The 16,164-nt window shown below is 35.3% G+C and overlaps 1 protein-coding gene across 1 annotated transcript in view; it reads right to left on the reverse strand.

Moving 5' to 3' along the window:
- The window catches only part of brinp1 (BMP/retinoic acid inducible neural specific 1), a 119,942-nt gene that overhangs the window by 75,758 nt on the left and 28,020 nt on the right, over positions 1 to 16,164 (reverse strand). The gene's annotated exons all lie outside the window — the stretch shown is intronic.

A 16,164-nucleotide genomic window follows, 5' to 3' on the forward strand; every position in this document is an offset into this window, starting at 1 on the left:
GAAGCTGGCCAAGTTTTAAGTACACGGTGAGACTTTTATCTAATCTTGTTAATTCCCACATGAATCGCTTTGCATAGTGATTTTGTGTTGCCGGATGATGTTGACTAATTGTATCTCTATAAAATTCTGTAGATGTGCCCATTCAAAACAGCACTGCATGATCTTATGTCCTTACATTTGCTATCTTCCAGAGACAAAGAATGAATGTTATGACATCTATGCCAATTTTCAGCCCAGCAGGATTTACGCATAGATGTACTGCAATGTGGAGACTGCCTTCCACATATACTGAAGTCATGAAATGAAATATCTCCTATTTGTTCATGTTCATGTTCACAACCCAGCGGCCTTTCTTAAAAGTTCATAGTTCTGAAAGAAGTCTTGCCTTACTGGCCTACATTACCTGCTCCATAAATGAGTAATGTTGGCACAAATTTTATCTCTTGAACCTTTAAGTCAATGCATAGATGCACAACTGTAACATATATTGACTACAAGTCAAACAGTTGCAGATCCAGAGGTGAGCAAGTTATACTGTGTCTCTGTCATCTAAATACAGTAAGCAGAGACTATGAACACCACATACCCCTAGTGGATAATATAACATAGTTCATATGTGCAGGTTTATATTCCCTGGAGTGGAATAATAGGATTTATTTCTTCAGGAAAGAATTGTGTTCCAATAGGGCATCAGTGTTATGTCAGAGCCTGATGGAAAGTTAGGGGAAAAACAAAAGGAATATTGGGAGGAGATGAGGGATACAGGACTTTCTTGGTAATGAGGGGATAAAGCCTAGTGATAAATCAAATAGACAGAGATACAATTGAAATCCTGCAAAGAAATTCAATCCCACAATATCACTGAAAATATTATGAAATGAATCTTAATCTTATGCTCCAGTGCTCAGTGAAGAGCTATGCAGGAAGAGGTGTGATATTAACGGCGATGTTCCTTGTGCTTCTTGTATTCACTTCAATTTATTGGTCTGATATGAGCAGTTTGTTTCTTAACCTGGAGAATAAAGTAATAAAGTATTTTACAAAATTTTAACAAAGTGACATAATTTCTTAAAGTATTTTTGAAAAATTATATGGGATGAGAGACTGTTTTGGCTGCTGTAGCTCCATGTTTGTTTGTGTAATGGGAATGGGTTTGATTGAGATCATACACAGGTTTTGAATTCTGTCAAAACATTTGACAAAATCCCAAGCAAGATAAGTTTTTGAAGCAAGATGTTGTCAGCCATATTAATAACAAATAAGATCAAAGCAGGGAGAAAATATGCAAGCGTTAGTGTAGTGCTTTGACTTCAGAAGAAAATATTGTCAGCAGAAGCAATATGTGAGTTTATTGAAGCCTTTACATGTTGTGTCAAAAAAAAAGTGCATTTTAGATTATTATGACCTAGTCAGCTTGTGCTGTTGTAACATATTTTGGTCTCATGTAAAACTCTTTTCTTGCTGTTAGGTGAAACAGATACAGTGTAGCATGACTGTCTATCTGTTAGACAGTCATGCTAGGTAAATGCATAAAGTGAGACACAATTGCAATAAAAATGTGGAGCCTGTACTACTAACGAAATGTAGTTTGTTGTCTAAAACAAAGGACCTTATTGCTTGAAATTGTATTTTGTTGTTGAGTTTTTGAAGGCAAACACTAGAAACTGGTCAGTTCTTAATATTAATTATTGATTACAATCTCAAACATTTTAGATAATCTATGCCTATTTAATGATACTAATAAATGAACATTGCTAAAAATCAAGAGTTTTTCAAATAAACTGCCAACTGTTCATAGAACTTACTTTAAGTTAGAGTAAAGGGCTAATGCACCGCATAGATATAATGCATGCAGTTAATGCATTCAAATATGCTTCACTACAGTAGCTTAGACCTACAACTGAGTTATTCTTTGGATTTCCATATGTGAGAAATTTACACTGAACCAGTGAAAATATGCATGACACAAGATGCCTCATCTATATTCAGATGGAAGCATCTACAATACTTTTACCGTTAATGGGAGCATATCAGAAAATGGAACTTGATTGCATCTGATTGCTGGCTTAATTGTTAGGGTTCTTTGTAACTGTGATGAAATAGTTAAATGAAAATTCATCTAATCAAAAACAATCTTCTAATTCACTTTAATCTTAGAAATTTGATAGAATACGGAGCCGGAAGCTAGTGAATGGGTGGTTGACACAAGCATTTGTTTGAATCTAATTAGCTGTGTAATGTGAGAAACTGTACTGTTGATGAACTAGGCCAAGGATGAGTCTGAGGACTGGAAGGCAACTCTCATGGAGTCAGTACAATAACTAACATAATAAGACTCTGACCTTTACGCACATCTAAGTGACACTTTTACAAAGTCATAAGATTATAAAAACAAAGTCTAGTTAAACAATCAAATTGGAAATTAAATTTGAAGTATTTACATCTGATGGATAATATTAGTTAATTTCTTGTTTGTTGCATCAAATGATGCTATAAATTTCAGTCATATACCAAAACAAGAGACGTACATAAGGTTTTCACCTTCTCCATATAGCACAGGTATCAAACTCCAGTCCTCATGGGCCGGTGTCCTGCAGTTTTTAGATGTGCCACAGGTACAAAACACTGGAATGAGATGGCTTAATTACCTCCTCCTTGTGTAGATCAGTTCTCCAGAGCCTTGCTAATGACCTAATTATTCTATTCAGGTGTAATGCAGCAGAGGCAAATCTAAAAGTTGCAGGACAGCTGCCCTTCAGGATTGGAGTTTGACACCCCTGGCATATAGTGTAATAATTAAAACAAATTATTTTTTTCCAAAATAGTTGCTCCCTTTTTCTGCCAATGACACTTATCTCATTTTATGTTTCATACAAAAATGTCAAAATATCATAATCTGAGCGTTTTGTTGACACAGATAAACATAAGACATTAGTACTGTCAGCTTGTCAGGTGAAATGCAACACAAACAACACACTAAGACTCTAAAGAGGCTTTAGGAGGATATTTACATCTTAGACAGCTTTGGAAAGTTCTCTTACAAATATTTGTTCACATTTAAGAAAGATAAGTAAGAAAAGCAAGAAAAAAAAAAAATCAGTTTGTAAACTTAATGAACAATATTTTTTTTAAAATATATATCTTTTTTGGATTTCTCTATAAAATAATTTTGTATTTTAGCTTATCTCACCATCAGGTTTGCTGGTATCAAGTAATTTCTACTTGTGACATCTAAGTTCTTATGAATGTATTAGTTTGCTTATTAAACACACACAAAAATACAAAATTCAAACAAGACATTACTTGACAAAATTTTATATCTATATTGTAGACATAGAATTACCAGTTTATGATGAGATTCTGAAAATACAACAGATATTTGAGCAACAGCATTAGTACAGACTTTTTCTTGCACTGCTCCTCCTGCTTTTGTGTGTAATTACATAATCCATAAAGACATAACACCATATTTAACTCACTGGCTACCAGCATTAATCATAATCACTTTATTTTTGTATTGACAGTGTTTAATTCCAGAAAGAGGAACTACCATCCCACTATTATACTTATTGCCATTATATTCAAGTATCATCTTGATCAAATTAGATCAAGGAAACCCTGCAGCAGGCAGACATTTATTTCTATTTGAGCATTTAATGTAGACAGATATTTGTGTAGCTGTCATTAAATATACTGTAAGAGTAAGAAGGAAGGAAACTATCCATTCTAGGGTTTAACAGTGTAAATGGTCTGGTCTTTATGATGTTTTGTGTATTTTCTAATCAAAGTACACAAAACCACACACCACAGATGCCATGGTGTTTATGAGGCAAATATGCAAAATTCAGGGGAATAAACAAATCCCCAAAACCCTAGATTCAAACTAAATTGGTAAAAGTATAGAATTTAAAGTAAGCGTACTTTCTTTTTACTATGACAATATAAAAGTTAAATAACTAACTGTATCTATATTTTGAAAATAAATTACATAACTTTATGGTAGTTGTGTGTGTGGGTTTCCTTTCAGGTCTCTAAATAAACAAAACATAATTATCTAAAACAGAAAAAAATGTACAAATGTATTCTTTTTTAAATCAAATATCTTTATAATTTATTGATTAGTATAACAAACTCATAATTTGTTTAATGAAATAACTCATGCTTGTATTGTCCAAACTTAAGAAATACATTTTGTTTAAACAGGAAAAGAAATGAAGTTAAAGATGTTCAAATGCTCCGGGCAAGAAACAGAATTATGACTATCTGTAAGTTTCTTCTCTGTGTCTCCTTTCAGACATGCTAACCTCACATGTCAGTACACTTCGTTGCAGACAATTCTCCTGTGAAATCAAATCACACCCGGACTGGTAGATAACATGGCTCAGGCATGCACAAGTCAGTAGTAATCTATAATACCACTGCTGCTTCACTGCTTCAAGTCTGAAAATAAGAAACATGTCATTACTTGTTAAACCTACTTATCAGAACTTTGCTGTGTAAGCCCCCTGAGATCAAAACAACCTCACTGAGGATATCATACTGGCTAACTCGGTGTTCTCTTTCTAAAGCAATCGTTGAAATACAACATTTTAGAAAAAAAGAAAACTTGGAAGAGCTCGTTAAAACTTTTCTTTTGTATATAAATATTGTTGAGTTTGTATTTTATTGGCCACACATTTTCCAAATGTTCCATTTTAAATAAACATTGGATAATGTTTAGTTTTGCAGAGGTTTTGCCTTACAAACATAACATAATTGGTGGTCTGTTTCTAAAATATAACCCTCTATACTTGCAAAAATAATTAACACATTCAAGTTGACAGAAAATCTTAAAACAACTATGTTATCTTAATTTGCTTCTTAAAATTTGTCTTATATAAGTACCACTTTCTGCTTGCTAAACTCTCTTCTCCATTGGTCTGCTTTAGTCAGTTCTCCCCCAGTCCGCCCTGGCCAGATTCGTCTCCATTTGCAGATCTTGCATGGTTCATTCCCATTTTCGTAACCATTTCAGGGGTAGTACAAGCTTTTGTATTGCACAAAAGCAATTTGATTGACATCAGACTGCATTTGTGGATTGGCTTGTGAATTACATCACTAAATGAGTGAACAACAACATCTCAACCACTGTCATGGACTGGTGGATATGGCGTCTGCAATCCACAGAGCTGCTCAGTGTGGAGGAGCGCAATTATGAGCATCATCAGGAGCACATACATCTACTTTTTAAGTGGAGTAACTGTGATTTCACAGCCCTGAAAGCACCACGTCTCCCGCAAGAATGGGCATTCTGTTGAAGTGTTTTTTTTGTTGTTGTTTTTTTGCAGCTTGCAGTTTGCGCTGGCTGGTGGGAGACACCAAAACTACATGACATTAGTTTGGAGTGAAATGTTTTTATGCTTTCTTTAGAGTTTTTTTCTTAATAATATTCATGTATGATTGTTAGTAGTGTGCATCTTTTGATGTTTAAGACACTATTAAGTGACACAACATAAATGGATTTGAAAGTATTGCAAATTAATCAGCAAATCCTAATTGTTGCCATGTGTGGGCCAGCAGTTAATTTCTAATAGACAACATTAATCATACAGGTGTTTTTGAGTCGCTCGTAATAACAGTCTCATTGTCCACAACATTATTTTAAGCTTCAATATTAATAATTGATATTTTTTGTTGTCTGTCTTTTAAGACGAAATGAAATATCTTGGTTGATTTGAAGTCATCTAAACCACAACCTTGAGGTTCTCCATTGCAGAGTTCTGCTGCAAACATAATTGGAGCTTCAACCACAATTCATGTGCACTCAAGCCTCCCCCATCTTCTTACATATATTCACTCCCACAATAGTGACGAACACACACTACTGGAGAGACACTCAACTTGGCTTGAACCTAACCAAACATTAACTTGTGTGAGTTTTGACAATGGCTAAGGGGCTTAAGTGTTTGGTAATGCCACACTTAACTACATTATCCTCCACTGTTAGGTTAAATGCCCCATATAAACTGTATTTATTCTGAAGGGCTCAGGGCCTGCTAAGCTTTAACCTGAAACAAAATATTCCTTGGAAATATTACATTTGAGCACACCATCTATGAAACAAGCATACTGTGAATGAGTGCTAATCTTTAGCCTACATTGTAATCAACAGAAAAATGTCAGCTAATGGTTTTATTGAATATTACAAAAGGTCTTAATTGGTAATAAGTGCACTCGAGTATCTGTTGTCATCATAGTCGCCATCTTTTTGTTGTTTTAAAAAAAAAACAGTAATTATTTTGATGGGATGTGTTATATTTACTAAGTAGCTTGGATCACCACATCACTGAACTGATCATGAAAGACATGGCTGCTCTACTATCTCCTCCAAGGAGCTTGTTGCTTTTGTGATGACGTTGCAATCAGTCTCAGGGGAGAGTGGCTCAGGCGTCCCACACAGTGAATTAGTCACTACTTAACCCTGACAGTTTCTTCTAGCCTCCTGCTTCTCTACTAATTACCTTCTCTTCCTTGCCAGTAATTAAGTCATCCCACAACAAGGGCTTTTTATCGCCACATTGTAAATGGTAGAGGAAAGTGGCATGAAATGTTACCCTGGATAACCTCTTGTTGACTCTTCGTAACCTACACCTGGGAAATACAGATCTAGACACAGGTTTGTCCTGTTCAGCTGTGTTACCCTTAAGTGTTTGAATGATGTAAATTGAATTAAGTAAATGGAAATCAAAAGAAATATAGTTCAAATTCAAAGTTCTTTTTAGTAGTTGCCAATTTTACAAACAATATTTGCTATTTCAAAGGCAGGAAACATCTTAGGGTTGCTGAACTTTAACTCATAAGTTTAAATGAGTGTCTAACTACCAGTTTGGAAGTTGTTTCCGCTGTGAGACATTAAGTTTTGTTTGTGACTTAAAATATTTTTATAAACAACTAACAAGGGGGATTAAATTTTTTTAAAGTTTGGTGCAAAGTATGCATGTGTATATTTTTCTTTTGGCTTTTCCATTTAAATTCCAAGTAAATTCACCAAATGAGCAGAGGAAAATAACTACATGGAGAATAAAAATGGGATAAAATTTTCTTCCAGTGGCCACTAAGCAATTGCCAAGAAATAACAAATGAAAAACCTACGATTTAGCAACAGCTATGGAAATATAAACACATAACCTTTTTGTGTGCAAGGTTATTCCTGTTTATGTATTTGTGACTCATTTAAACCACCATAGTTTTCTGTGTTCTGCATTACCTTGAGTTTGACCTCAAAACTGGCTTACCTGTCAGTATCAGCAATCTTTGCTTTTATTCCAAACTCATTGGACCCTCTAACCTCTTGTCACTAAAACTTAGATATATTTTCTTCATTATAGACTTTAAGCACAGTCCTGCCTCGCTGCCTGATGGCATACCGAACCCCTCAGTGTCTCTGTCCTCTTTCTTCAGTCTGTTTCATCCTTCCTGAAATCCCGACTGCATTGCTCCTTTCCTTCCTTTTGGCTGGAGCCTCCTGAATTAAACATTCCCCTGGTCGTTCCTTAGCAATTCTGCCAAGTATATCAAATCATCCTCTCCGCTCTCTATCCATTACAAATGGCTCAGTCAAACTAAAGCTAGACCCGAGTCTGCAGACTCTGACAAATTTTACATCTTGGTCTTGATTATTTTTGTATTCACATATTTTGTTATTTATGTTCTGGATGATAAGCTGCAAGGCTGCAAAGAAAGACACATCTGGGCATACCACAAGAGGTAAATGTATGCAAGGATTTTAAAATAAAACAAAAGGAGATATGGTGAAAGAAGCCAGAAATATTCTTAAAATCAGAGTTACCTCTAACATGGTATACGATTAAGACTAATATTTAAACATTTATTTTACAAAACTGATAGCAAACTCTTGCATCACAGAATCCTTCAGCAGAAATCAAGAATATTTTTTTACTGTACAACTTGACCAGAACATTGATCCACTATCATTCCTTTCCCAGTCTTAGGAAAAACAACTTTTAGTTGACTTGGATAATTGACTTTTGACTTCATAGTCATAGTTTCTTAGTAATCGTTCTTTTTTGTTTGTTTGAAAATGACGACACTACTGCTAAAATAGTGTAGCAATTCTATCAACCCACAAACATTGATCCAAGGTCATCTTTTCCATCAATTCTTCCTTGGTGAATGTACCAGACCCAGCTCCAGAGGATTCGCATATTAGCTCATACTTTGTAGAAATCTACGTAGCTAATATTTCTCTGAAATAAATCTATTCAGGAGCAGTAATAGTTCACACTATTAATCAAGTAAAAGTAAAAAGTAAAACTGTTACTGAAAAAGTTACTGAAATATGACCAATCTCAGAGATAACAAAATTGCAACTTACAACCTCCATACTGGCATGGATTAATAACTAGTTACTATTTAGCTAAATTATCTGCATTTGACATCATAACTTATTAGGCTTGTTTGGAAAAAAAACCTTGCAAAATTTAGTTTAGAAAAACATATGATGACATTTTGACAACGGATTAAATAATTGTAATGTCTAAAAATAGTGTGGGGGACAGAGGAAACATCAGACACAGCTGATTTTTTTCCAGGCAATGGCCCTGGATGCCCCCCATGCCTGCCCATGCCACCGGGGTTGTACTGTACCCAGTGACATGGGCGGTTGCAACACAACTTTTTGAGCCAAGTATACAATTTTTCAGGGGATTCCTTGGCTTCCTTGGTTTTTTTTTTTATAAGAGTGGGATTATTTCTCTGTGAATTTCATGCTTTTCCAATACAGCGGCGTTCACTTTATCATAGTTCACTGTATTCAATGGATTCATGGCAACAAGAGCACTTTTGGCCTTTCCAGAAAGCAATGGAATCAACTGAACAGCCCACTATTGTTGTGGCCAATTATAGACTTTAGCCTCAGCGAGTGGGAATAAAACAAATGAAACAGCGAGTAGTTGCTCAGCGAGTGGGAATAAAATGGTTAATGTCATCAGTCTCTTCCAGTTTTTGCAGCAGGAAGGCACTGCAAAAAACTGGCCAATATTCTGCTTGTATTGGAGGCTGAATAGACCTGGCAGATTCCAGATCCAGCTTGAGTAACTTGATGATTCAGCATTCTGTATTTTTATTTTTGCATTGTAGCTTCCTTTTCTTGTTTTTTTTTTTATTTATTTTTTCTTGTCCATCTGTAGGTGCACAAAACTCTCAAACATCCTTGGCAAAGGGACAAAACTCAACACATGAGCTAAGGGTAGTTCCATTATCAAAACCCTTTGCAACAGCACCTTCAGGAGTTGTTGTGCTGATATTTTGACTTTGGTTTTGTCCTTATAGCCAAACATCTCTTTGCTCTCAGGATATTGATCCTGAAATCCCACAGTGTGTGTGTTGGTTTGATTTCTTGTATCTAGCCCAAAAGTAGCTTAACACGACACCTGATCCATTTGCAGATAAAACCTAAAAGTTTAAGACATGAAACTATATAAATGAATACAGTGTAAAAAAAAAAAAGTAAAGAAAAACATAGTAGAAACACATAGGAAAGAAACAGGCAAACAAGCAGTGTCATATGTAGTCAGTCTTAAACATGTACTAAAATGGCATCAGAGATTTTCAATCACTGATGGGAGCTGAAGGCAACCAAGTGATGAATTGAGATATGGTGCCCAAATTCGAATGAGCACATCCCTTAATGGGATATTGAAAGTGGGTCAAACAATTCTAGGGAAAGCTTTTCAAAAGAACTTTTTGCTTGGTTGTTTTCTATTCATTCTAATTTTAAAACAATCTGTGATGTTTAGGTCAGATAAAAACTGTATTGATCCCTTGAAGAGGTTCCCACTGGGAAATTTAGATTCTAGCAGAAGGTCTATAATAAAATGCATACACATAGTATGCCTGTATCCATAAATTGACACATGCGTAGACGCATAAATAAACAAACAATAGCAGATTTTTTCAAAATAATGTAATTTTCCAAATTTTTAACAAATATATTGCTGTCAAAAAGCAATAAATGCATTTTTATTAGTCTACCTCACACACACAAACTGAAAATATTTCTTAACATTTGCTGCTATGTCTGCCAAACTAAATCTTGATAATGCTTCTGAGCTTCAGAAACTATTTTTAGAACAATACTTTGGCTGTGTAATCAACAAATGTAACATTAATGGCACTTTCTGTAGAGAAGCACTTCTTGTATAAGTGAGAAACACAAACATACACGGAAGGGAAAGAAAACAGAACTTAAGTTTGAACATTTCTGCTTTCGTGTAAAATCAAAAACCAGCTCTCCTGGATAAAAGCTTTTTGAGAACTATTAAAATTGCACCAATAATGTTGATGTGTTTCTCCTAAAGCAGTCTTCTTGGTGTCATTTGGTAATGGAATGTGCAAGCAATTTCAAAAAGCTTTGAGCCGGTAATATAGGATAATGATAACTAGCACCATTCTGTGACTTTGCAATTATCTGAAACAGAACAGCTCAATTTCTTTCTTTTTTAATGAGCTTCCTTCTGCTTCTTGGCTCACACATTAACCTTTCATACTTGTATTTTATATATATATATATATATATATTTTTTTTTTATTCTGAGTCCAAAAGATGGAACACTTCTGAACTATTTCCCTGAGCATATTGGTTTAGTTTCAAGCTCGTGTTCAAAACCTTTCTGAGGTTTTGATGAGCCCTCGTTCAATGATCAGTGTGTTCTCTTTCTCTATTCATTCACATCTGCATTTCTTTTCAAAGTGAGATCAATCAGTGCTACGTATTTTCATAAATATTTTTTATTCTAAATAACAACCCTCATCTTGCTTTTTTGATTACAGTGAAATGCTGATTTGGGGCCTTTAAAATGCATTAATGGCTACCAGATTTGCATTTATATTGGATTTTTGCTCAGGCAGACAAGAACCTGAGATAGAGTTTTGCAAACAAAGACCAAACAGAAAGCACGCATCATCTGAAACACATTCAACCCCATAATAGAGTACAAGCAAAAGAACGACAGATGCTAGTGTGAGCAATACAGGCCACCAAATTTTTCACTCTGAGAAAAACACACACCTTATTCAGATCAAATCTGACACAATGATGATATGCAGGTTGAGGTGAAAGTAGCTATATTGTGACTGATGAACACTATATCAAGATACATGAAAGATAAAAAAAAGAATGTGACATGGAGATTGAAATCAAATGGAATAGAGTAGTTACAATTACTCCCACAAAAATAGTAAAAAAAAGTTATTTAAGTGAGAAATTTAGAGAGAAGAAAAGTAGTGCTTTGCAGTCTCCCTTTCCCCCCAGAAGTGAGAGTGACATTTTCAGACTTCTACACAAAATACTGGAACCTTTTAATTCAGCCCTTATTCGTTAAACAGGCACATTGCCAATGTTATTAAAGATGGGGCAGATTTGTTTGCCGCTGATCAAGTTGGCATTGTCCATACGTCGTTCCTCGGGGGTAATCTTTCTTGATAAGTGAACCCAAAAGGAATGGATTCTTTGTCTCTATGCGAATCTGATTCAACCACTTGCCACCACTAAATCATTGAGGCAGTGAAAACCCCTGGGGAAATTTACAAAGCGATTCAGTCCTCATTGGTTGTTAGACGAGAGCATGGCGGCACAATCATGCACCAGGGAAGACTGAGGGTATGTATGATTTCATTCCAACCAAACTCCACACCAGCTGATGTCACAGATTTCTTACCCTTCAATGCACTCTTACCCTTCAACACATCTTGAACCCTTCAATGGTTCAGGATGTATTAATCTTTCAAATGAACTGGTGGCCGAGCTTTGAAGAAAAATCCTTTAAGGATTGCTTACTTGGAAATTAAACTCATGTTCATCTTAAAACAGTTTTTATTTGCTTTACCAGGGAACATTGACTGTCATGATTGCCAAGAGTTTTCCTAGGAGCTACACAGTTGGAGAGATAAATTTAGTGCTACAATATAAACAAAATAAAAGTCCAATCTTGTCTGTAAAGTGCATTTGATGAGTGCTTTATAGACCAGATAGGGGAGATTAGACCACAGATTCTTTAATCTGATTATGTAAATAACAAATCGATTAGAGCAATCAGCAAATGTATGTGGAAGTGTCTCAAAATGCCAAACCTTTCAGTGCATGGTGCTTTTGTTTGAACTGCAGTTTGTACCATAGGAACTAGTGTTGACATGGGTAAGACAAATTACATCGATGAGGGTGACTGGCACTTACAGCAAGATAATGTCTCCATGGCAAGCAAAGCAAAATTAGATGATAATCTTATAGGTGAAGTGGATTGTTTGCCTTATTGATATCAGTTGGATCAGAAACCAAACTGGAAATTGCAGTCTAATTCTATCTCCATAGTGTTAAACAGTATGTAAATGCATTGTTTACTAGTCGTGCAACAGCCTCAAGATACAAAGTCCAGTATAGATCAGGGGCTGTGGCAAGTTGCTAAGAAATATGGGGAAAAAAAAGAAACAAAGTTCAAAACAAGGTGGAGAAAGAACTGTCACAGCATAAGGAAATTTATATTCTCACTGTTTCATTCCTATGTACGTCTGAGATACCAGTCTAAAGTGGGATTAAGAAAACATTGTTCTGAGAAGAAGAGGTTTTAGTCGTTTAGTTTTATACATCCGATTGATTTAAACTGTGTAGTGGATTCTTTTTCAGACTCAGAGCTGCATAGTGGCACACTTGTTAACACTGTTGCCTTGCAGCAAGAACATCCTCTGTTTCATGCCCAACAAGGTTAGGCAAATGTGTCTTTCTCAGTTGCTCTTAGGTGTGTGTGCGTTTGTGTACATGTTGTCTACATGAGTATGCATGCATGCATGGTTGTCTTTCCTGTGTCTCTGTGTTGTCCTTTGATGAATTGATGACCTGACCTTGGTGTACAGTAATATTTGAAAAGTTTGAATATTACTGAAAATTGTATTTATTCCAGTAACTTAAATTACTAAGTGACACACACTATATAGATTCCTTTCACAAGAACTGATGTTTTCAAGCCTTTGTTGCTATTAATTGTGATGTATTTCTCCTTACAGTTGATGAAAATATGACTTTTAATTTTATAATATTATACCAAACCAACAAAAATATTTTGTTTCATTACAGAAATGTGGGCTTAGTAAAACGTAAATATCAGCTTAAAGGTACTTTTAATCAGACTTTAACTCTAAATCTGATCCCATCTAAAGACAAATAACGTATTAAATATGAACAGAAATTACAAGTATTTTGTTCACAATGCTTTTGTTCATGCTCTTTATTGACCATCCAAACAAACATATGTTTGTAAAATTTTGCATGCAAGTAATTTCTATTTTAGAAAAATCAATTTTGTGACTTATAAAATGTTCTAAATTAAGCACTGAACTGTTTCACTTCAATTAATCCAAAAACTGCTGTTGCTGTTTTCTGTTATCCTGTTTTATGTGGACATAACACTGAGGAAATGAAGCAGATTGATATGGACCTTCAAGTCATGTTCTATGATTGTTTTCATTGATATAACCCTGTTTTCCATGGTGCTTTTGCAGTAAGATGAATGGTGTGGAATTCACAATGTGGTACTTTGTAAGGACTGAATAGCTTCTTACTTTTTAGAAGACATATTATTTAGAACATACACTTTATGAGTACTTCAAGTAGTCAAATAATCATTTGGTAAATAAATCAGAAAGTTTGTTGAAGTGTTGTTAGTTCAAAGATTCAGCCAGGTTGAGAAAGTCATAATTAATGCAAACACAGCATTTCCATGGTAAGATGAGATAAAGTGTTATTAGGGAATTGAGGCAACATTTGTTATTTGACATAGTCAAAAACATGCCTGGCCTAACTGGAGATCATATTGTATATGCCACAGAGAGAAAAGCCCCATATGGCAATGCTGGAGCATTATTTAGTTAAAGTGGCATATTTTTAATTCCCATTGAAATGCAATGTAGGAATATTTCTGAGAATTGTTCAGCAAGGTGTGCTGAGCAGTGGATACATGGTGTCATTGTTTAATATAATCAGCTATGGTCTGCTTAATAAGTTCATGTCTACATGGCAGGTGATTTTCTCCCATGTGGGTATGTCACTGCGACTGTTTGCTAAATGGTTTTAGTCACTTCGACACAATAAAATGTTTTCAACAGGTTCATCAAATGGCATCTGAGCGCCAACATATCCGTTAGTACTGCTTGTGCCAGAAGTCGGCAAGAAGTGGGACAGTAGTTAGGATTTCAGCAGCATCAGTTTGCTACTGGTGACATAGATGTGACAGACAGAGAAATGAGGGCAATTGACTTTAACATTGTGGCCAAATGGGAAAGAAGGAGGGCACACCTTTAGACAGATCATGCATCCACTTCAGGGCAACACAGAGGCACGCAGGACAGACAAACACACTTTGTGTGGCCAATTTACTTAGCAGGCATTTTTTGATGATGGAAAGAAGTGAATGGAACCCAGAGTAGGTATTTTTCAAAATCTTTTTTTAATGTGGACCGAACTCTGAATGCACAAAACTAAAAATCTGTAAATATTTCACTTAAACCTTCATCCCAAAAGTGGGGTCTTTGTGTGTTTGTCTTGCAGACTGTAATTATGCAGTTACACCTTTTGCTCATTTAAAATACACCAGAAATGTTACAAATTTTCTGAGGAAAAAGACTAAAACTACTATTGTAGAAAAATACTTAATACTAATAGTAACGGCAAAGAAATGTTGATGTTTTGTCTTTTCTTGGCAATTTTTCGGGTACTAAAAATGTGTTGTCTAAATAATTATAATTATACTTTTTTAATGTGGATAAAAATTGCAAGTTTAGTACTTCATATAGCCTTTTAGATGTCATTAAATAATTGCTTTGCACCTTACCTCTATATAAAGTGCGCTATAATTTTATTCCACATGCCTTACATACTACCAGTTTTGTCGGTTCATGCTAAAGTATTACTCACAGGTACATTATTGGCACAGATATCATGGTTTGTTATCTCTTAACACACATGTGTCAAACTCAAGGCCCGCGGGCCACATGTGGCCCGCTACGTCATTTTATGTGGCCCTCTCCCCCCCCACCACCGTTTTACAGCCCCACTGATTGACTTCAAATAGGTTTTGAGCATGAATTGACTACAAACTACATCTCCCATAATGCCTTCCGATTCTTACCAGCCAACATTACGGCTTCTCGCCACTAGAGTGCAGCAGAGTCACCTCAAGCTGATTATTAATTTTCCCAGCGAATAAAACTGAAACATCGACAAGCTAACAAGCTAAAGAGCGAAGTTCCAAGATGTTTCAATCGAGGACTTTTACCGTCTCCTGCCCCCTGATTTGATGCCACAGCTTCGACTCCATGCAGCTTGTGTTTTTTGTCCATGTTTGGAAGCACCTATCTGTGCGAACAGATGTTTTCAATAATGAATTTAAACAAGACCAAGACCAGATCGCGCATTACTGACGAAAACCTACACGCCGTTTTGCGGATTTCCACAGAATAGAACTAAAACCAGACATGGACGAACTGACCAGGGGAAAACATTGGTGAGCACGAACAAACTAAATTTAAATAGAATTAATGTAAAACCAAAACTCAGTATACTGGAATATGTATATAGTTTATTGAATTTGCTTGTGTTTTGTGTTTATTTACATAACACAATGAGGATGTGTGTGAGTTGGTGACAAGGTGAAGAGGATCAGCGTTGTGTTCAAGGACAGGCAACATCACCTAATTGTTTTGTTCTTATGTGAAATACATGTTTGTTGTGTAATAAATAACGAACAAGTTTTGTGAATGAAGTTGAGAGTTAATATCAAAACTTGTTTTTATTCTTTGTCTGCTTATCTTTAACGCAGACAAAGATTAATTTTCCCAGCGAATAAAACTGAAACATCGACAAGCTAACGAGCTAAAGAGCAAAGTTTAGCTGAGCAGTTTAAAAATACTGTAATTTTTAAACTGAGCAGTAATTTTACATCCATGCAAACTCAAATGTAATAATTAAAACTTGAATACATAAAATCAGTTATTTAACAATATGAGGTGTTGTTTAATTTATTTTTAACATTGTATTTTCATACATTTATGCTAGGGTTGCCCAAGTCTAGTTTTCCAGACCTATCACTCTGCAACTTTAGATGCGTTCCTTCTCTA

Source organism: Xiphophorus maculatus, chromosome 8, assembly GCF_002775205.1.
Source record: "Xiphophorus maculatus strain JP 163 A chromosome 8, X_maculatus-5.0-male, whole genome shotgun sequence".
Taxonomy (NCBI): domain Eukaryota; kingdom Metazoa; phylum Chordata; class Actinopteri; order Cyprinodontiformes; family Poeciliidae; genus Xiphophorus; species Xiphophorus maculatus.